This window comes from Schistocerca serialis, chromosome 6, assembly GCF_023864345.2.
Source record: "Schistocerca serialis cubense isolate TAMUIC-IGC-003099 chromosome 6, iqSchSeri2.2, whole genome shotgun sequence".
NCBI classification, from domain to species: Eukaryota; Metazoa; Arthropoda; class Insecta; order Orthoptera; family Acrididae; genus Schistocerca; species Schistocerca serialis.
This window is the reverse complement of record NC_064643.1, coordinates 574,282,057-574,306,024: the sequence shown is the minus strand read 5'-3', so window position 1 is coordinate 574,306,024 and position 23,968 is coordinate 574,282,057.

The window sequence follows — 23,968 nt, the reverse complement described above, 5'->3', positions numbered from 1 at the left end:
CTTAAGACCATCATCGTAGCGTCGTCCAAATCTCTATCCGTCATATTAATGACGGAGCGTCGAATGATACTTTCTTGCTGTGGAGATGGCTCAAGTCGGCTGAACTTTGCAGTCTGTCTTGATGTCGCTACCTCACAAACCCAGTCTGATTTGGCCCATGTTGTACCCTCTATCCAGTTCCAAGAGTCCCTGGGTAACTCCACAGACATCTTCAGGTGCAGACGATAAAGTTCTTGAGAAACAAGATCCAGCTTCCTTCGTGTAAATCGGATCCTCTCCTTAACGATAGCAGAACCAGCTTTAAATAAAATCTTATTCATGGAAGTCGATTTTATAAAATGTACTAACCTGGCAAACCTCGGAATTATGCCATGGTCACGGCACCTCAGTAAAAAACTTAAAGAGCTCAATAATCTCGCTCTCAAATGTCGTAGCTTGTCCAGTCGTCGAAAACATAAAATCATCTCCTCCCCGAAGAGGTACTTGATGTGAATCTTCAGGTTTTCGCGGCGCAAAGACTGCTCCATTAAATTTCGGGAATGCAGCCGCATAAATTCTGCTTCTTCTTCTAATATTTCGGCTGTATATCTTTCAGCCATCTTCAGAGAGAGCCGTACGACTGACGCTCCAGCGCTCGCTCCATCCTTTTAAACTCGCGGACCGCGCCACTGCGCATGCGGCCACAGATGAACAAGGCGCCAGTGATGTTGATCGGCGGCAAAGACGTAACATATGCATGAGTTACGTCTGTGGCTGCGCATTCGATCCATGCTGGGAGATCGATGTATTACTGGGAGCTGAACTGTAGCGACGTCTTTGTAAGTTCAATATTGAAAGTGCCGGATTCCATGTTCTATCTAATGTGAAACCGCTGTCTCTATTAATTAAATTCTTCGCCAAGCGGATTTCAATGGCCTCTTTTACTACGGAGTCCCAGAAAGATGAAACAGAAGTCAGAATTTCGACATTTTCATATACCATAGAGTGACCTGAATCAATACAATGCTCTGCCACGGCCGATTTACTGGGTTGTAAGAGCCGAGTGTACCTGCGATGTTCCGTACACCTCTCTTGGACTGTACGATTCGTTTGTCCGATATATGAAAGGCCACATTCACATGGTATTTTGTAAACTCCAGGTTTGCGGAGTAGTAAGTCATCTTTAACGGAACCCAGGAGTGCAGCCGTCTTCGCCGGTGGACGAAAAATCACTTTTACTTTATGAAAATCAGACTAAGAACAGCCGACCAGTTGCAAAGGATAAAGTAATCTTTACCTAGGTTTCAATAGATATAAATCTATCTTCTTCAGAAGACGGCAGTATTATAACATGAAGTGATATGTCCTTATCGTTTAGGCAAACATCCGCATAGGACATTTAAATCCATGGCTGTCCTGCCGTATGTGGGAAGCCTTTCATCCAAAATAGGACGGATCCTCACTAAACATAAAGTAAAAGTGATTTTTCGTCCACCGGCGAAGACGGCTGCACTCCTGGGTTCCGTTAAAGATGACTTACTACTCCGCAAACCTGGAGTTTACAAAATACCATGTGAATGTGGCCTTTCATATATCGGACAAACGAATCGTACAGTCCAAGAGAGGTGTACGGAACATCGCAGGTACACTCGGCTCTTACAACCCAGTAAATCGGCCGTGGCAGAGCATTGTATTGATTCAGGTCACTCTATGGTATATGAAAATGTCGAAATTCTGACTTCTGTTTCATCTTTCTGGGACTCCGTAGTAAAAGAGGCCATTGAAATCCGCTTGGCGAAGAATTTAATTAATAGAGACAGCGGTTTCACATTAGATAGATCATGGAATCCGGCACTTTCAATATTGAACTTACAAAGACGTCGCTACAGTTCAGCTCCCAGTAATACATCGATCTCCCAGCATGGATCGAATGCGCAGCCACAGACGTAACTCATGCATATGTTACGTCTTTGCCGCCGATCAACATCACTGGCGCCTTGTTCATCTGTGGCCGCATGCGCAGTGGCGCGGTCCGCGAGTTTAAAAGGATGGAGCGAGCGCTGGAGCGTCAGTCGTACGGCTCTCTCTGAAGATGGCTGAAAGATATACAGCCGAAATATTAGAAGAAGAAGCAGAATTTATGCGGCTGCATTCCCGAAATTTAATGGACCATATTCTAACTATTTACAATACTTGATTACAAACAACATTTTTCATTTTGTTATTTGGGTATACATTATATTTTTTTCGTCTTTCCTACTCGATAGCAAGCTAAGTACAGCTGACCGTGAGAGAAGCAAGAGTATTGGAGGCTGATGCAGCAATATTTTAAAGTCTGTCCTTGCGCTTCGTTTATTGTAAAACTGTAGGCTAATTTGATTGGAAATTGCTGTCTTTTAAATAGCAAATGCATTTCAGTAGAGAGCTATGGTATTCTGGGGATAAATTGTGTGTGTCCTTTGTACTTTCCAGTCATACATTCGACGTCGATAATCTTATTCGATAGCTGTTTGACGATCATTCTTGTTCCATTATATAGTTCTGGAGAATTGAGATTTCTGTGTTGTATGATCTGTGTTGTATGATATGTCGGACATGTTCGAAAGAGCAGATACCATTGATGACCTGCGGCCGTCTAGAACGAAATCAGAATTATATATTAATACCTTCAGCTGCTGACGGGCGTTGATATATATCAAAAGGGACAGGTGAAAATGTGTGCCCCGACCGGGACACGAATCCGGGATCTCCCGCTTCTTCTTCTGTGCGGATGCACACACATTACCCGAACTCTCATGGGACTTGGTAATAATGTCTTCCACAAGTAATGAGTGTATTGGGGTGGGACACTACGAATGTAATGTGTGGACATACAAGGAGAGAATGTGGGTCTCGCGGGAGGCGTGCGCGAGAACATATTTCTGTTAGTCGCAGTATTTGTATGTGTGGCCGGAGATGTGATTTTTTTTTTTTTTAAAGCATGCATTGATCTCGTCTGCTAGTGTTGACTTGCCGATAACTAGAAGTGTATGAGTACAGCTCTTTCCATCACCTCAGAGTTTCCTCGCAAATCTTGAAATATTCTGTCCATGGATTCGAGCGATTTTTTAAGAGCCATTGTGCATTCGTCCCAGAAGATAATTTTAGCTTTTTAGAAGTTCACCCAGTCTAGATGCTCTTGAGATTTTACATACTGGAAATTGCTCTTCATCTATATTCAACGGTAGTGTGTTTTTATTCACACTGCACTACTTTTTCGCAAATTTTGATTCTTCGGTCCGTTCATTTTGTTGTTCCTTGGTTTCTCTGGCTCTCAATGTGCTCATTCTCCTCCGTTGGGAACTTAAACTTGCTTCGCGCTCTTCGTCTGTTTCGTTCATTCGCTGTCCTTTTTTGTTTCCGCCATTTTGCTTCAGAACTGGCAAGATATCCTCCTCTTTTACGTTTGAGTATTGTCTAAAATATGAATCAAATCAACTTTTTATTAACAAACACTTTACACACTTTTCACAGCTTTTTTTGATTCATATTCCGTCACTCACATTTCACTTTTTGTTTGTATTCACTCACTGCGCTACTTTTTCGGTTCCTCCCTTCGTCGCTAGTAAGAAACTGACGTTCGAATCCACGACGAATCTTGCTTTATATTTCCCTACCAATGGGTAGCCCTATCAGTGGCGAATTCCAGAACATACCAAAACGTCTTCGAAAAGTCCACAATGTTCCAGAACATTCCACAACATTCGAGATTGTTCTGGAATGTTCCGCAATGATCTGGGATGTTCCGGGTGGCAGATAGAGGGCTACCACACCATGTGACTCCCTTAATCGTACCGGCACTCGTTTCTGAGTTTTAGGGGCACTTACATTGTACATTTATTTTTACTATGTATTTAATATTTTACCAAAGTTTTATTCCTTCTCTTCATACACATACATGCACAAGCTCACACAGACGAGTGTATTTATGCATGCACTCTCTCTCTCTCTCTCTCTCTCTCTCTCTCTCTCTCTCTCTCTCTTTCCCTTCATATCAAGTACTGTACATACTGATTTGTCACTAAATTTTCATCTGACACGTGTGCACATAACATCAAAAAATTGCATATAGTACGTCCACATATGTCTTATCAAAATCAATATATTTCGTCTCCGATTTATACACCACAAAAAAATTTTGTCATGTACTGTACTGTCTCAGTAAATTTTCTCTCACTCTCTCTAATTAATATTTAATGAGGCAACAACACTGTAATATATTACAGAGAGAATGGGAGGGGAAAAACTCAAAATATAGTATAAACAGAAATATTATTGTGAACTTTTTTTGCATTTACATACAATAAATCACACATACAATAAAATCATTGTTTACTTTGCCTTGCGGTTAAAGGCGCTGCAGTCTGGAGCAGCAAGACCGCTACGGTCGCAGGCTCGAATCCTGCCTCGGGCATGGATGTTTGTGATGTCCTTAGGTTAGTTAGGTTTAACTAGTTCTAAGTTCTAGGGGACTAATGACCTCAGCAGTTGAGTCCCATAGTGCTCAGAGCCATTTGAACCATTTTTGAACTTTGCCTTGCAGCACAATTTGTTTTTCATCTTATGCGGTCATAAAATGAAAACATACGAATATAACACGCATTATAATTCATTTTCATCATGTCGTCTCCTTTGTTTGTCTACCTATTTTTCCAAAGCCACAGTTACACAAATCACATAGGTTAATACCAGCTTTTGTGACTCTAATATCTGTGACATACTGTCATAGTGACCACAGAAGACGCTTTAAAATATAGTAAAATCTATACGGCCTTAATTGCCTTCATAAAGACTGTTTTAACCTATGTATTTTGCACCTTAATCACTTTTTAGAATATCATGTTTTGAAAAAAATGTTGTTTCAGTTTGAGAAACTATCTGAGACACCTCCACCACATAATCAAGTTCTGTCAGCCGTATCTGCCTTCATAAAATCGAAATGACACTGAACTGCGTATTGTGACCAATATGTATGCAATATGAATAATGTATCCTAAATGTAACAGTCTATCAGTTTGTTATCTGAAACAGAAACACTTCAGTGTAATAAATATATTCATACCTATCATACACTTGAAAAGCAACAAATTGTTTCGAATCTGTAATGCAATCCATGTTGAGCAACTGTATTATTTTTCACGCTCACTTCTGAAAAAGTGTTTAGTTCATAATCAAAACCAATGACTTTGCATGTGAGAGCTAAACACTTTTGTGAGTTAACAGCCATGTTGTTTTAGAGAGCGTACATTGCTTACTCTTATGGTTCCACTGAGTAGTACTTTGTGACTAGAAGTTGACGGTTTTATATTTTCAGATTTTCTGCAAGGCACATGTGAAAAAAAAAATTCTAGTTTATACGAGTGTTATCAAAATTTACTGTGTCCGTGTCGTTCACTTGCCATATACACGATTCCGCTGTTGAGTAGGTCAAGTTCACCATCACTGATACTGGAGAATCTTGACAACAGATATATTTTAGAGTCATTCAGATAAACCAATTTTGCAGCTCCGCATATGATGTTGTCACATCTTGCGCTCAATATTGGGTGCTGCTCTCCCTTCAGATAGTGCTGAGCCTTCCATTGCACGTTCTGCTTCCACTCTCGCCCAGATACTCCAAGTTATGCAACATGCAAGTAGAACAATTCCCGCTTTCTTGAATTACAACAAGTAACTGATAAACAAAATATAAATTTCATTTGTAGAAACAGTATGTAGTGCACGTCAGATTTTGTGTTCAAAAAGAAGAAAGTGTTGAACTATGGCGACATCTATGATGCCCACGACGGTGTCCCTGATGCTCCAGCAACAATGGCAAGGTGCTTGTAATGGTTCTTCTGCTTTTATAACTCACCATCAAGCTGAGTCAACAAGTTCAAATTAGTTACGACAAGCAAAAAGGTAATTAGTCCGAATGTTTTGTTATTAATCACCAATTCTTTTCTTGTCTACTTAAGGGTCATATTTCGTTTCCACAGTTCAAGGTACGTGAGCTGCGTGATTCAAGGTATGCGTAATGAAGGAAGCGTAATGCAATTTCAGTTGCGTGTCTGTTAATATGCACCATTCAAGGAACTGAAATGCAGGTGTTGCCTCCCTGTAACTCAGTGCTCCATGGTTACTTTGGCCGGTAAGAACCACAGTTTTGCTATAAACAAAATTAACTAACGCTACTTTACTGGTGCATGACTAGCCAAGCATTCTCACTTCAGATGTGGAGGAATGGTAGGTCATTCTTACTCAAGACCCAAAACCAGAGGAGGCAGAACCCTGGGGTCTGACTTCCTAACTCCTGAAGCTGTTCCGTTAGGATCAGGTCAGGGTTCTGGACAGGAAAGTCCATGTCAGGAGTGTTATAGTCTAAAAAATATGGCCTCGCAGATGTTGCTTTATGACAGATTGCATTCTAATGCTGACATAATTAGTCACCATCTCTGAACTGTTCCCTTAATGCGTACAGTACACAGTGTTGTAAAATGCATTCATACCCTTCCGTGGTTAGCGTTTCCTTAATCATAGTAAGATAATCACACCGTAACCATGAAAAAAAATCATTTACGCCACTACATTCTCGTACTTCACTATTGCAACTGAACATGATGACAGGTAATATCATCTCGCATTCCCCAAACCCAAACACTTCGATTGGATTGCCACAGAATATGGTGTGATTTACCACTCCAAATCCTTGTATCCCGCCACCCAGTGTCGAATAGCTGTGACGGTACGTCACATAAATTGACAATTTAAAAAAGAAAAGGGTTTTTACTTGTGTGACGCGTGAACTATAAATTATTTCAAGACTGCGTACGTGTGCGTGATGTATAATAAATATTAAAAAGTGTAATTATTATTACCAAAGCTCACAAACAGTGATGTGAATAATAAAGGACATTTTTTCCTATAATCTCTGTGTAATGAAAATGAACATGACCAGAGACTATTGTTGTATTGAGCTCTCTCTCTTATTTTGTTTCGTCTAGAGGAATGCCGCCATTGTACAGCAGACTGGTATTTAATGTAAGTTGTGCTATAATTAGCAAAATACACTTATAATTGTTATGAGAAAGCGTGTATTATTGATTTAGTGGGCACCTCTCGTGATAGTAATCATTAATTGTAATGAACATATTTATTTTCAGAACTTTGTGTTCCAGGGAGCTCATCTCTACTAGCAGCATTTGGTCGGCCATTAAGCTGATGATATTTTATAATTAGAAATTGATTTCATAATATTAAATTTAAATGTGAGAGATTTCTCTATTATTATCTTGCAATAGTTTCAGAGTCAACAGAGCAAAAATAGATTTCATTTATGAATATTTAGAATACTGAATGAGTTCAGGACGTTTTAAGATTCTCTCCAGTTTTGCCTTGCAAATAACGAATAATAAATAATGAAAAATATTCCATTCAACGAGCATAACATTATCACAGTTACTTTATGGAGTTTGGTGCATAATGACCAGTAGGCCCCTGAGAACCAAATTAATTATTACAGGTTGAATAGAAGTGCGCACATTTTCTTTTCAAAATAGCAGCGCTCAGGCGAACTATCTATTAAAAGGCGGTGAGTCGCGCGTTGTGTTTAAAATATTATTCCGTACATACTTCGGAATAGCCGAGGTCCGTACGCGTGTTATCGTGGTATTGGGTTATTTCAAAGTCTCATGCTAGCCCGCAATATTTAACTAAGTAAATGATATTGCAGTATTTAATAGATATTTATGTTTATTAAGTACCGTGTTAAGTAAAAGAACCAAAAAATACCCGTGTACCGCGGTACAGCGTCGCTCTTTACACGATTTCTAGCGTCGCTTAACATTGACTACTCAAATGTGAGGGTCATGAGGAGCTGCTCTACCGTTATATCCTATTAGTTTTAGGTCCCTATCCACAGTCATTAGAGCTAGCAGGACTGCGATTAGCACTCTGAAACTCACGAGTGATTCGTGTCGCTGATTCCGTACAATTGTTCACAGTTACCCTCTTCTGTGTTCGACGATCAGTAAATGACGTTTGCCTGGTCCTCGTTTTACAGTTTCCTTGATTACGCTCATCTTGAAGTATACATACCTTTGAGATCATTGCTTTACAGTTTCCTTGATTATGTTCATCTTGGAGCAGACGTACCTGTGAGACCATGTTGCTTGAAATGTGGAAACGAAATATGAGGCATACATCGACAAGACAGGACTTTTTGCTGCTTTGCCTGGGTTTTGAAAAGGTTGGAACACGTTTGGAAATGGTGAAAACTTGCTGATTAGGCATTTCACACGAGGTGAGATATTCCTTGAATGAACCTATGCAGAATGGACCCACACCACTTACTGATTCAGCAGAAGGTGGGCAATAAAAGCAGGGGTTTTCCACTTAAGGCAAGTTATTGATCTGTGCCATCATAGGCGTCATTGTCGTTCAATGCTTTTTCTAAACTGAAGAGCCAAAGAAACTGGTCCACCTGTCTAATATAGTGTAGGGCGCCCGCGAGCACGCAGAAATGCCGCAACACGACGTTGCATGGACTCTACTATGTATGAAGTAGTGTTGGAGGGACCTGACAATGAGTCCTGCAGGGATGTCCACAAAACCGTAAGAATACGACGGGGTGGAGATCCCTTCTGAACAGCGCGTTGAAAAGCATCCCAGATATGCTCAATGATGTTTATGTCTGGGGATTTTGGTGGCCAGCGGAAGTGTTTAAACTCAGAAGGGTGTTCCTGGAGCCACTCTGTAGCAATTCTGGACGTGTGGGGACTCGTATTGTCCTGCTGGAATTGCCCAAGTCCGTCGGAATGCACAATGGACATGAATGGATGCAGGTGATCAGACAGGATGCTTACGTACGTTTCACTTGTCAGAGTCGCATCTAGACGTATCAGAGGTCTAATATCGCTCCAATTGCACACGCCCCACACCACTACAGAGCCACCAGCTTGAACAGTCCCCTTCTGACATGCAGGTCCATGTATTCATGAGGTTGTCTCCATAGTCGTACACGTCCAGTCCCTCGATACAAATTGAAACGAGACTAGTCCGACCAGTCAACATGTTTCCAGACATCAACAGTCCAATATCGGTGTTGACGGGCCGAGGCGAGGCTTAAAGTTTTGTGTTGTGCAGTCATCAGGGGCACACGAGTGGGTCTTCCGCCCATATCGACGATGATTCGTGGAATGGTTCACACGCTGACAGTTGTTGATGGTCAAGCATTGATATCTGCAGCAATTTGAAGAAGGGTTGCACTTCTGTCACGTTGAACAATTCTCTTCAGTCGTCGTTGGTCCCGTTCTTGCAGGATATTTTTCCGGCCGCAGTGATGTCGGAGATTTGATGTTTTACCGGATTCCTGATATTCATGGTATACTCGTGAAATTGTCGTACCGGAAAATTCCTACTTCATCGCTACCTCGGAGATGCTGTGTCCTATTGCTCGTGCGCCGACTATAACACCACGTTCAAACTTACTTAAATCTTGGTAACCTGCCTTTGTAGCAGTAGTAGCCGATCTAACAACTGCGCCAGACACTTGTCTTATATAGGCGATGCCGAGCACAGCACAGTATTCTGCCCTCTTTACACATCTCTGTATTTGAATCGGCATGCCTATAACAGTTTCCTCTCATAAAAATAAGTGTGGCATGTATATTATTATTACCTATCTTATATCTTTCATCTGGGAATTACTTGCTGTAATTTATTCATGCTTTTCTCTCATTCAGAGCTGCAGTTTCTGCAAGCAGTTGGAGAGTGCAGTGACTGTGATCATTCAGAAATATGCAACCAATCATGACAATGATTGAAGCCCTTGGACTTGAGCGGCATCTCTCGAAGAAATATAAGTCTAATGTATAGGGTATGTTACTATTAACAATCTTCATCTTTTACTTGTTGTTTCTTCTTATTCCTGAGAAATTTTTCCTTATGAAGATCGTTCACAAGTCTTCTGCTCTTATCATTCCCTTTCTTTTGACTTGGCACGGCAATTTCAGTCTATTTATTATAATGGATTGATCTGAGGCATATTCCTTTTGACACTTCTCTAGTCTGTTCAGACCTAGCCCTACCTCTTCCCTACTACCAGAGTCGTAGGCCATATTTATATGTATACATTGAACTACGTTGTCTTTCCCAAATTCACCTACTTACTTTAACTCAGGGATGCATTTATTTAAGTGCTGGAGAATTTGAAAACAGAGCCGGCGATTAGTACCTGCTGGGAACAGGACTGCAGAAGTGGTTATCTAGTACTTGACTGAAAAAGACCAATGAAGACCGTCGATGGACATGTCACTCAATAGCTTGAGCACTGTGGACATCATCGTCGACTTTGAGACTAAGCCAGTGATGTTAATGTGTTAATGTCAGGTTGGCAGTGAATGGTTAACTGGCACCAAACACATTATAATAGATCCACCCATTGCCCTGGAGTGGGTTGCTGTTGAATCTGCATTTAGAAGTCGAATGTGTACAGGTGTGACAAATAACAGGGTTGGGTTTAAAGAGTCTAGACATTTCTTGGATGCCCATTATTGCGTATTTTGAGTTCGTCGGTTGACCAACCACTTAAAATTTATTTTTTGATGATTGTTCAACTTTGACACACTCAAATCTGATGAAGTGAAACAAATCTACTTTAATACAAAAATGCAAGTTAATATCGTCTGGAATTAGCGATGACAGGCACTTGACTAATATTATTGATGAGCTTGATATTTTTCAAGAGAGAGATACCAATTGAGTGTAGAAAGAAATAACTCAACCGTAAATTAATCTTAATGAAAATAATAAGTTTTATGCAGAACCATACAAAAAATTGCCTAAAGTGATAGTAAATAAATACACAATTATAAACAGTCAGTCAGATAACAACGCCTGTTTTAAATGGTCAGTGATGACAGGCTTATATCCTGTAAATAAACACTCAGAATATTTATATTACTATTTCCCATTTACAAAAAAATTAAACCTTGCCAGAATACCGTTTCCTGCAAAACTGAAACGTTCACATTAAAAAAATAAATAAATAAATAAGTTGACGTCTCTGTAAAAGTCTGTGGCATCCAGTATTTTGATTATGGGTGGCGCGTCGTGAGATGACAAGATAGATGAAAAATAATTTTGGGTTGTACCACTACATCTTGCAAAGGATCGAAGTAGAAACAAATAAATCTATGAATGTTACAGGTTGCTAATACAAGTAAAATCCACACATATAACCCATTTCTGTTGCATAAAAAAGCATCAGGGTTAGCAAGTAGTAGAATTACTGTTCATCAGATTCGACTGAAGTTTGTCAGTATTGTCTGTGCTATTTTCATTCCGAGGAAAAGTTAGATGCACATTTAACTGACTGTACACTGTTTAAACCTGTCAACACAGTAATGCCTAGTGACAAGAATGAGTTTATAAACTTTGTCAAGTTTAGTAACGAACTGAAGCTAAAAAGTTTAATTTATGCTGATATGGAATGCTTGTGAGAACTAGTTGCTATTTGTAGTCATATTATTGATTCTGATTCTGATTCGTATTCTGATCAGTTGTATCTGCATACAGCGTTCATCATAGCGCACTGTGGCTATGATGAGAAATACTCCGAGTTTAAGAGGCAACGATTGCATGAAATGGTTCACTGAACAGCTGCGTGCAACCACTGAAACTGTGAGTGAGTATTTATTGGAAAATAGAAATAACTCATGAAGAATTAATGTTTCGCTCGGCAGAGGTTTGCCATATTTCCCGAAAACTGCTTAAGGAAGATGACGATAAACATAGGGACCACTGCCCTTTCACCAGCTCATATCTAGGCACTGCACATACCAACTGCAAAATGAACTACAGACCTCACCGTACAATACCACAATGTACTCTACAGTCTGAGCAGTTACGATGGACATTTCTTGATCATGAACATATGCGAACAATCTACAACGACAGGAAGCGACAAAGAAGGTAAATTAAATCCAGGTGGTACTTCTCTGGTGTCGTCTAACATGGAGAAATATGAATCATTTAAATAGACAAATAATTTTTGGGCTCATTACTTTAAAAACGCTATCATATGTTTCCATCTGGAAACAAATAGCAAGAGCAAAAGTTTATAGTGCTGGCGACATTGATACAATACTGAATAAGGTGAAACAAGGACCTCCAAATATATCAGCCACAAAAAGGCCCAGTTTTGTCAATATGGTATATATAGGCTATTCATCAAACAACGTATGTAGATCATTTAGCAATTAAAATGTCAACATGTTGTGTCGCTAGATTCACGTCAACGGCCAGGGCAGGTAACCGGAACGTTAACGGCCACAAGGCAGAAGATTCCGCTGGTGCACTTCAATTCAAATAATCAAGTACAGTTAAACTCCACCGGAGGGTGGCTAAAATTTGCCAACTTGAAAACACACGTTGTTGCTTGCGGGAATATCCTAACAGCCGAACAGTCGTGACTTGCTGGTAGATTAAGTCAAAACTCGCGCCAACCGACCAACTGCTCAGGCCCGAAAACGGTGAAAGAACCAAGTATACCAACCAACGGTCGTCCCGCTCCAATCTCCCACCATCGGATAGTTCATGTGTGTCGCCAGCGGTTGGCGAGCACTGGCTGTCGGTGCCTCACGGCGCTCCATCGCCGACTGCTGCTGCGTCCCGACTGCACTCCTGGTCCGTCTCCAACTGACAACCAGACACACGACAACCCGGAAATACTATCGGTCGTTCCAGGGATGGTACGACAGTGCACTTATCGATAAGAGCTGCTGCTGCAGCTCACGGGCAAGTAAGGCAGTAAGTTAGTGACACCAATAAATGGAATAAGAAAACGAGGCGGCAGTACCGTAATAGAAGATGACAAACAACAATGGGATAAACGCGAGCCGTGCACGGCTCAGACTGTGGGCTGAGGATGACACGGCGGCCGGTCAGTACCGTTGGACCTTCATGGTCTGTTCGGACAGAGTTTAATTTTTTTATGGAAGAGATTGGAGATCTAGTACTAGGAGTCAGAATTCAAAGGAACTTGGGAAGACGTGAAGTCAAATAAAGAAGAAGGGATACACTCCTGGAAATTGAAATAAGAACACCGTGAATTCATTGTCCCAGGAAGGGGAAACTTTATTGACACATTCCTGGGGTCAGATACATCACATGATCACACTGACAGAACCACAGGCACATAGACACAGGCAACAGAGCATGCACAATGTCGGCACTAGTACAGTGTATATCCACCTTTCGCAGCAATGCAGGCTGCTATTCTCCCATGGAGACGATCGTAGAGATGCTGGATGTAGTCCTGTGGAACGGCTTGCCATGCCATTTCCACCTGGCGCCTCAGTTGGACCAGCGTTCGTGCTGGACGTGCAGACCGCGTGAGACGACGCTTCATCCAGTCCCAAACATGCTCAATGGGGGACAGATCCGGAGATCTTGCTGGCCAGGGTAGTTGACTTACACCTTCTAGAGCACGTTGGGTGGCACGGGATACATGCGGACGTGCATTGTCTTGTTGGAACAGCAAGTTCCCTTGCCGGTCTAGGAATGGTAGAACGATGGGTTCGATGACGGTTTGGATGTACCGTGCACTATTCAGTGTCCCCTCGACGATCACCAGTGGTGTACGGCCAGTGTAGGAGATCGCTCCCCACACCATGATGCCGGGTGTTGGCCCTGTGTGCCTCGGTCGTATGCAGTCCTGATTGTGGCGCTCACCTGCACGGCGCCAAACACGCATACGACCATCATTGGCACCAAGGCAGAAGCGACTCTCATCGCTGAAGACGACACGTCTCCATTCGTCCCTCCATTCACGCCTGTCGCGACACCACTGGAGGCGGGCTGCACGATGTTGGGGCGTGAGCGGAAGACGGCCTAACGGTGTGCGGGACCGTAGCCCAGCTTCATGGAGACGGTTGCGAATGGTCCTCGCCGATACCCCAGGAGCAACAGTGTCCCTAATTTGCTGGGAAGTGGCGGTGCGGTCCCCTACGGCACTGCGTAGGATCCTACGGTCTTGGCGTGCATCTGTGCGTCGCTGCGGTCCGGTCCCAGGTCGACGGTCACGTGCACCTTCCGCCGACCACTGGCGACAACATCGATGTACTGTGGAGACCTCACGCCCCACGTGTTGAGCAATTCGGCGGTACGTCCACCCGGCCTCCCGCATGCCCACTATACGCCCTCGCTCAAAGTCCGTCAACTGCACATACGGTTCACGTCGACGCTGTCGCGGCATGCTACCAGTGTTAAAGACTGCGATGGAGCTCCGTATGCCACGGCAAACTGGCTGACACTGACGGCGGCGGTGCACAAATGCTGCGCAGCTAGCGCCATTCGACGGCCAACACCGCGGTTCCTGGTGTGTCCGCTGTGCCGTGCGTGTGATCATTGTTTGTACAGCCCTCTCGCAGTGTCCGGAGCAAGTATGGTGGGTCTGACACACCGGTGTCAATGTGTTCTTTTTTCCATTTCCAGGAGTGTAGATAACATTACATCAGAATATCTAAAACCACAGGGGAAAGTGGCAATGACGATTAAAGATGATATGGAGAATCTAGGGGAACTGGCGACGTACCATAAGACTTACGGAAAATTGTGACCCGAACATTTGCTAAGATAGCACGGGCAGATAAGTGCCACAACTAACGCGCAATCAGCTTAACAGCTCATGTATCCAAGCTACCGAGAAGAATAAGATACAGAAGAATGGAAAAGTAAATTGAGGAAATGTTGATATGTTCGATGGCGCCCAGTTTAGTCGTAGGTAAGGTAAAGACAACCTAGGGGCAGCCCTGACGTTGCGGTTGATAATCGAAGCAAAAATGAAGAAGAAATCAAGACACGCATATAGGGTTTGTCGACGCGGAAAAAGCATTCGGTAATGTAAAATGGTGCAAGAGGTTCGTAATTCTGAGAAATATGGGTATAAGCTATAGGGAAAGGCGGGTAATGTACAATATGTATAAGAACCAAGAGGGAACAATAACAGTGGAAGACCAAAAACGAAGTGCTTGGATTAAAAAGGGTGTAAACCAGGGATGCAGTCTTTCGCTCCAACTGTTCAGTGGATACCTCGAAGAAACAAAGATGGAAATAAAAGAAAATTTCAGGAGTGGGATTAAAATTCAGAGTGAGGGTATATCAAAGATGAGATTCGCTGATGACATTGCTATCCTCGGGGAAAATGAAGAATTATAGTATCTGTTGAATTGAATTAATAGTTTAACGAATACGGAGTATAGACTAAACAGAAGAAAGACGAGAGCTGTGAGAAGTACCAGAAATGATAATAAAGAGAAGTTTAACATAAACATTCGCGATCACGAAATAGACTGAAGAATTGTGCCATCTTGGAAGCAAAATAACCTGTGATCAACGATGCAAGAAGGATATAAAACGCACGTTAGTACAGGCATATAAGGCCAAAAGAAGTGTACTGGTATCAAACATGGGTCTTAATTTGAGAAAGAAATATCTGAGATTGTAGACTTGGAGAACAGCAAAAGTAACAGTGGAAAATGGAGCATAGCATTGTATGATCGTGAGTCATGGGCTGTGGGACAAGCGAAACAGAAGAGAATCGGAGTGTTTGAGATGGTGCTACAGACGAAAGTTGAAAGCGAGGAGAACTGACGAAGTAAGGAATGTTGAGGTTCTCCGCAAAATTGGATCAAAAACAAACTACGACCTTGAAGGTTCAATGGTACCGACCGACCGCCGTATAATCCTTAGACCATAGGCGTCACTGGATCTGACGTGGAGGGGCATATGGTCAGTACGCCGCTCTACCAGCCGTTGTCAGTTCTCGTGAGATGAAGAAAAGAATATATGGAAAAGGGTGAGAAGGACGAACTGGATGATTGGACATGTTACGATACCAGAGATTAACTTCATTAATATTAGCCGTAGAGGCGAAAAATGTAGAGGAAGACTGAAATTGGAATATATCCACCGGATAACTGAGAACATAGGGTGCAAGTGCTACCCTGAGATGAAGAGATTGTCGCAGGATAGAATTCGCGGTTGGCCTCATCAAACCAGTCAGAATACTGATGCCATAAAAAATGGAAGGAGGGAGAGAGAGAGAGAGAGAGAGAGAGAGAGAGAGAGAGAGCGAGAAAGAGGAAGTACTTACAAAACTTTATTGAATATGGTGTTTCAGCTAATTTATGAAAGTCGACATTTGGAAGACATAAAATAAAATTTTTTCCTACATTACCTCTCTCACAGCTCACGAAAGCAAGTGTAATACTGGCTGACAATGAAATTCTTTTTTTAGTTTAAAGGTTTTTCTGGTGTGCTTTGGGTGCTTATTTCGCATCACGTACTTAAAATATTCAGTCAAGTGCGATTTTAATACCAACTGAGAATTACTGTACGGTAAGCAAAATGTAGCTCTTTAATTGTTATAAATTTGCCGCTATTGCTGTTTAGCCGAGTGATAACGTGTTTGCCTACCATGCAACAAGCCCGGGTTCGATTCCCGACCGGGTTGGAAATGTTTTTCGCTCGTGGACTGGGTGTTGTGTTGTCCTCATCATCACCGAAGCGCATGTCGCCCAGTGTGGCATCACCTGAAACAAGACTTGCAACCCGGTTGCTGAACGTCCCCGAAAGGGGCGTCTCGGCCAACAGTGCCACGGGATTATTTCATTTCATTAGTAAAACCCAAAATGAGTTTAAAATTTGCAAAGTATAAATTTCAAGACCCGTGTAGTAGACGCCATAACTGAGAATATCAAGAAGGATTTAGACCCTCGGAAGGATGCACAGAGCAGAGAGTCACTTTGAAATAGGAAATGGATTCATACAAAAGAAGACAGAAATAATAAAATAATCTTTGTGGACTTCAAAAAAGCTGATGAGTGTATCCACAGGTCATTAACGATAAAGATGCTAAGGAATTTCGGTGTCCACCGCAAGTTAACATGACAAACCTAACTGTAACAAACAACAAATCTGAAGTAAAGCTCAGAGGAGAAATATCTGAGCCATTAACGATTAAAACAGGGTTAAGACACGGAGATGGTTTTATTGCCTTTACTATTCAACTTTGCTCTGGGGTACGTAGTGACGTAATGTTACAAGCAAAATGCTAAAAACGTAAAAAAGCTGGAGCCAAGAAAGAGCAAATAAACTTCTATTGCTTGGGATTCTCAGATGGCTTAGCGTTACCGACTAATGACATACGAGAAGCCAGAAATCAAATTAAAGTGCCAACAAAATATAGCTAAAAAAACAGGACTCCAGATACTCGAAAACACTTAGATAATGCTAGAAGATACACAAGTAATGAAACATATAACAGTGATAGCAGGAAAGTAAAATCAGCGAAACAATTTAAATACCTAGGAGAAATTATAACTTAGAACTTGGATGAGGAACCTGCATGGCAAGAAAGAACTAATAAAATGATAAGAGCTCAAAAATTAACTTGGTCTACATACAATAAAATTTGTATGTCAGTCAAAACGTCTTCCAAAATCACCAGAAAAACGGAATCGATAATGTCTCAACGTATTTAACTGACCAGGTATTCCTAGAAGAGCTATAAGAAATAAACGTGAATGAACACGTTACTAAAGACGACTTCGATAAAGAGGTTAAAATAAACTTTAAAACAGGACCAAAGGGCAAAAGGATAGTAAACAATATCTCAGAAATAGTGCCAAGAGTACGATATTTGCTACTTCAAAAAGAAAGGGCTTTTATTCAGTTTGAATCTTTGTACACCTGCGACTTTGTTGCTGTACAAAAATATTTTAATTGTTGGGGCTTCGGTCACCCGTCGAAGCGTTGCGACAAGGACCAATTATGCAAGAAACGTGCAAAACCAGGACACAAAAGATCGGAAATCAGGGAGGAGAAAATCTTGTAGGTTGTATACCATGCAGACACAGAAACAGAACATGCGATAAGGCAGGGGGAGGGGCGGGGGAGGTAGAGCAGACTACCTTAGTTATAAACAGGTCTACGAAAGACAAACAGAGAGCACCGAGTATGATGAGCTCGACAACGTCCATTAATAAGGAGTGCTACCATAACTGTCAGAAACCCACCCTCCCTAACACTCAAACGACAGGAATAACTAATAATAATGCAGACAGGCAAAGGTACAAATCGCCGTCGACTAGGAAGAGAGGCCATACCCGGTAAACTCATACTGCATGGGACTAACAACGAAATATGTATTTGTGAAGAAACTGGGACACCAGAGCTCGTCACATTGCAATGCAACATTCTATCACATGTGAGGCCTATACTGAACGACTATAACATCGCCAGAATAATACGCAATCCTGATGATCGGAAAGCAATAAGAAGAGTAGCCGATATTGCATCGAACACACTGTACAAAGCACACAAGCGCCAAAACCCGTATGGAAGGAGGCGTAGAGAAACACAAACAACACAACAAACCACATGGGAGGACGCAAGAACGACCACAGATTCCGAAGCCGAGGAAGGAACCAGCACACTAAGTGAACATGACTCAGAAGGGATCAACACCTAAGGGACTCAAACCAACAACACATGACAATGCATGACATAACACAGCCAGAAACAACCCAACAGGCAGTAACAATCACAAAACAAATAAATCACCGACACGAGCATTGACAACACTTACTAATTACTGCAGTAATAAGGTAACGTCGCTTGGGAGGAGAAGGCTTTTGGAACTTTAATTCCGAGGCTCCTCCCCCACGACACATTGCGTATTGTTTATAGCATACTGTACAGAATCAATAATGTGTTACTCGTCTTACTATGTGTAGGTTATATAAAGCTACAATCAACGTATTTTATGTATCAAACGTATTTTCTGTGTTATCCATGTATAAAACTAAAAATGTAATCTATTAAGTTGTTTAAGGAATGCTGCACTATAGTAGTAGTGAGCTACATTCCATTTACTAATAAATTTACAACCACAAGTTTATTCCTCAAGCAGTGCTAAAATTAATGTATTCCATGTGCGAGATACTCAATCAGTATTGCATTGTATTATATTGTATTGTATTGTATTGTATGGTACGGCATCCGTCCATACTCGAAGGATGGTGGTGTAGCACAGTTGGTTCAGACCCTGCAACGTCTGCTATGGCTGAAAAGTCCCACTCGAGAGTGGCAGTCTCTACTGCAGTTTGGGCACTTGAAACGTGAAGGACTTCCACCAGAGGCCGCTCTCTCCTTCCGTCTTGCCCCCTTCCTGATGTCTTCTTGCATGCATTCGTTCTCTGCTAGCTCAACCCCATTGCGCACAGCTTGTCGCCACTTGACACGCTCACCAACTGTATTTTCCCACTGACTTGGATCGATGCTGGCCCTGGTCAGATCTCTCTTGCAGACATCCTTGAAGCGCAGGTACCGTCTTTCTACTGGCCTCACACCCTCCCGAAGTTCACCGTACAGCACTTTTTTCGGTATTCGCTCAGGATCCGTGCGTCTCACATGTCCCAGCCACCTTAGACGTCGGTGGCTCAGGAGTGCATGAATGCTGGTTGTGCTTGCGAGCCGAAATACTTCGACGTTGGGTACTCCATCCTTCCAAGAGATTTGAAGGATCCTCCGGAGACAACGGAGATGGAAGCTGTTCAGTCGGGATTCGTGTTTAGCAAGAGTTGTCCATGTCTCACAGCTATACAAAAGAGTGCTGATAACACAAGCGTTATACACTTGCAATTTAGTTTTTAATGTGAGTAGTCCATTCTTCCATACTCTGTTTTTCAATCTACCCATGACAGCCGATGCTGTCTATGACAGTATATAATTTGCATAACACCAGGTGTGCTTGTATCTAAGGTATCACGCAGAATATACCACAACTACCAACAATTAGACTAACAAACAACTACTGAATAGCATTTAGTGCCCTGACATACAATACTAGGTGAGAATAGCTCGAGGCTCTATCGAGACCTTCTAATCCGAAATAGGTAGAAATAGGCTTTTATCAACCAACAAGCTAATTAGGCTATATTACACATCGAAATGTAGCATATCACTTCGCTCTACATATTGTATCTTATTTTTACCACTCTTATTATATTACGCTTTTTTACTTTTGCTTTATATAAATTATTAATGTTATTCTCCTCATCTAGGCAGAAACAAATTATATAGAACCACTTAAACAATCACAAAGCATTAAATTCTCTGTAACCTTAGATAAATATTTATATATTGTGTTCTTTATATTATTTAAAATAGTATTAACAACTACATATCTATAATGTAACAGTAAGAAGTCTTTGCTATTCGGTTCCGTAGCATCTGACCCACTTTACATTTCAAGGCGATGGGTTACATATATATATATATATATATATATATATATATATATATATATATATGTATATATATTAATGAAATACGTAAATAAATAAAATAAACATGACGCCACCAAAATCCAGGATACTAACAAAAATTAGAGAGAAACTTTGGAACATGAAGCAAATAGTACGGTAGATAAGGGAAATGAAGGAAGATACCCAAGAACCAGAATTAACCCTGGAAGATTTATAAAACAATACTTAAAATTTAAAGAGATTGAAAAACATAAAAATAAGATTTAAAAAAAATAGACAAACAATAAAGATGAGGAGCTACAAAAAAGATTAAAACGACTGAAGAGATACCGGACAATTCGGAAAGAAAACCTATTCAAGAAGATGACTAGAAAATGATAGACTGAAGTGGTCCAATGAGACTACAAAAGCAGAAGAAGAAGAAGACGCTGAAACTTTAGCTTAACACGCTACCTCAGTGGTATCTTTTCGAGATGATAAAAACTTTAACGGAGATGCGGTATTCTTGAATCTTGGTTGAAGGTGGCGAATTATGTGGCTTGTTGGAGGTGAATAGAAGCAGTTACTCGCGACCGGCACCCCGTGTCCACACAGGGCCTCGGTTGTAAACGCTGGACCTAGGGCGACGGTAGGAGAGGGGGATGGGGGTGCGGAGGGTGCATAGGGTGTGAGTTAGGTGGTCGCTTCGCTTTAATTACGACGGACCCCTCGGCTCTCGGCACTTAGCATCTCTCCTCCCCATTTATCTAATTTGCGAATATGCAATTGCTTGCCAGTGTGCTTGCTCGGGACGTTATCCGCTTTGAAATTAGTTTCGTAAGTTAGTGAGGCCAGGAACTTGGCAACCACCGCCAGCAAATGGATGAGGGTGGAAATTCCTGTTGTGGTTCCGGAAGTCGGAAGAAGGCGGGCGACGGATGTAATCGCTTGTAGCAGCCCTCTCACAGCACGAGGCACCCCCTGCACGTGATACGATAGCGTCTGACAGAGGCGGGGAGGGAAGAAGCAAAATAAAAAGTTAAAAATCACTCAGTCCTAACTTCTAACTCTCTAATTTACGGATTTCTAAATTGTTTTATAATCAGAGTGTTTATGTAATACTTCTTTGCGTCGCAAGTAACATATAAATGGAATGAGTGAGGCAACCCGACAAACAAGTTATTCGAGAGAAATTATGCAGGATGTTTCAATTACAATTCATCTTCACTTGAGTAGAGAAAAATACTCCAGCAGACATATCGACATCATCATCATCATTACATTATACCAGTTTCATCCCTCGGATGCCTCAGAGAGTGAGCCCTGAGATCTAAATCGTAGCATATTTAATTTAATTCAAATGCAGTACAGTGAAATGACTTATCTGTACTAACAGCTATGGAACTAAAGTAATTCTAATTATAAAATAACCTAACAGCAAAATTTTAAGGGTTTCTGCGAAGATACTCTTCATTGGAGCAGAAGATATTCCCCGACAGTTCTTCACTGTCTGGTAGAGTTTGTTATCCTAGTGCTATGTTCATGCATTTCATACTTTTTTTTAAGAAAGAGAAATTTTGCTAGTGGCGAAGGATATTAATAATATATATTGTAAAGTAACTGTCAGAATATAAGAGGTCTTAGCAGATGTTCTTTCTTCGCCTGTAGGCCGTCAGAGTAATTAGTATTCTGTCTTGACATATTCTTCCATTTGTGTCACTTATTCCTGTTTAATTGTTTCCTAATTCAGGTTAAACATGCACAGTTCTTATCTGATATCTTTATCTCCTTTTCGTCCGATAATATGTATCATTTCTTCTACGGACTCCTTTTTTCTCTCCCCTTATTCTTATAACTTCCTTTTTGGCACATCTGCAAAGCAATGTTTCCACTGCCATTATTTTTTACGACTTACCGATGTCGTCTGTTTCCAAAAGATTATCCTGGTCATGACACGCGGTTTCGAAATTACTGAATACGTGAATAATGTCATAATCTACGTTAAAGAGAAATTTCCTGGCAGTTTAAAATTGTGTGCCGGACCGAGACTCGATCTCCGAACCTTTGCCTTCCGCTGCCAAGTGCTCTACCATCTTTTTTTTTCATTTTTGTCCGTTGTTGATCGTTGTGTTTGGTCGTTGCGGACGTCACATGACATCTGTTAAAGTTCGTTTGTCGATCCTTCCACTTAGTTTTTTATTACAGAGGCCAACCAGGTCTCTGATTGAACACGCTGAGCCACCGTGCCGGCATCCATCTGAGCTATCCAAGCACGACTCACACCCCGTCCTCTGCCAATACCTGGTCTCCTACCTCCTAAACTTTACAGAAGCTCTCCTGCTCTCGCAGATGGTAGAGCACTTGCATGCGGAAGGCGAAGGTCCCGAGTTCGAATCTCGGTCCGGTACACAGTTTTAATCTGACAGGAAGTTTCATATCAGCGCACACTACGCTGCAGAGTGAAAAATTCACTCTGGCCTACGTTAAAGAGTTTCGCAATCTGTTCTCTTGTCTGAATGTTAGTCTCTATTACAGTTCTTGTTGGTTCACTTTCTCCGAGGCCACGATTTTTGTCTTTCCTGCAGAGTCATTCAGATTTCCTCACCAGCTATCATCAGCGAAAATATAAAGGAGACCAGAGGTTAATGTCACGTTGAAGACGAAGTTATCAGAAGCGAAGAACACTCTCAAGGACAAGGATAGGGAAAGAAGTCGTCCATGCTCTTTTGAATTTATGAGAGAACTCGGAAAATCTAAATATGGATGGTCGATTTGGGATTTGAACCCTGCAAATCGTCAAGAACTTGAACTGTTCAAGTACAACGATTGACAATTTCGTTAGACTGGGTGCTCGATATGGACAGAACGTAAAATATGCAGTAGTAGAGGACTATCCGAGGCATCGAACTGTAGGGAAGCAGCATACTCACGCCTTATAAAATTCACATCAGTCTTTCCATTGTGTGCCTACCTAGTCCGTTGTAACTAGCTCTGACGTCATAAATATTGCGCAATACTTTAAAATGAAGTAAATAACCTGAAACGTTTGTAGCAAAGCAGGAGTAATACGAAATCAATGTGTTGAATATTAGTTCAATAACTTTAATCATTTTCGAAATTTGGACGTTTTTCTGTAAAAATCATTGGCGCAACAGAAAAGAGCTAGAAACTTAAAAATTTATATTTAGATTCCTTTTGCATAATAATTTAGTAGAAACAGTATTCTGGATCTCACAAATTGAAATTTTAGTTGAAATTCATGATTTTCTGGTTTTTGTCTTAGAAATTAAGGAAGCAAGATAGATTAAGTAGGCGAATAAATAAAGCTAGGATGTTTAAATTTAAGTAGAAGAGAGATCCGCTATAATCATAATAATGTGAGAATAACTATAAAACTGTAGCTATAGCGTATCTCCAAAGAGCAAGTTCAGAGCTCGTCTACTGCGTGTAGAGTAATTAAATTAATTCTCTCGCCCAAAATATTTGACTTAGGCACGTCAAACTTTTATTATGATTACTTACTTGTGTGCTGATTCCACAATTAAATTGAAAGCTTCATCGGCCATCAGCAAAGGAAGCAATGATTTATTCGATAACTTAAAGTGGTGCATTACTAGCCCAGCGACTAGTCGGGAGAGCAGATTTGATCAGGCGTTCCC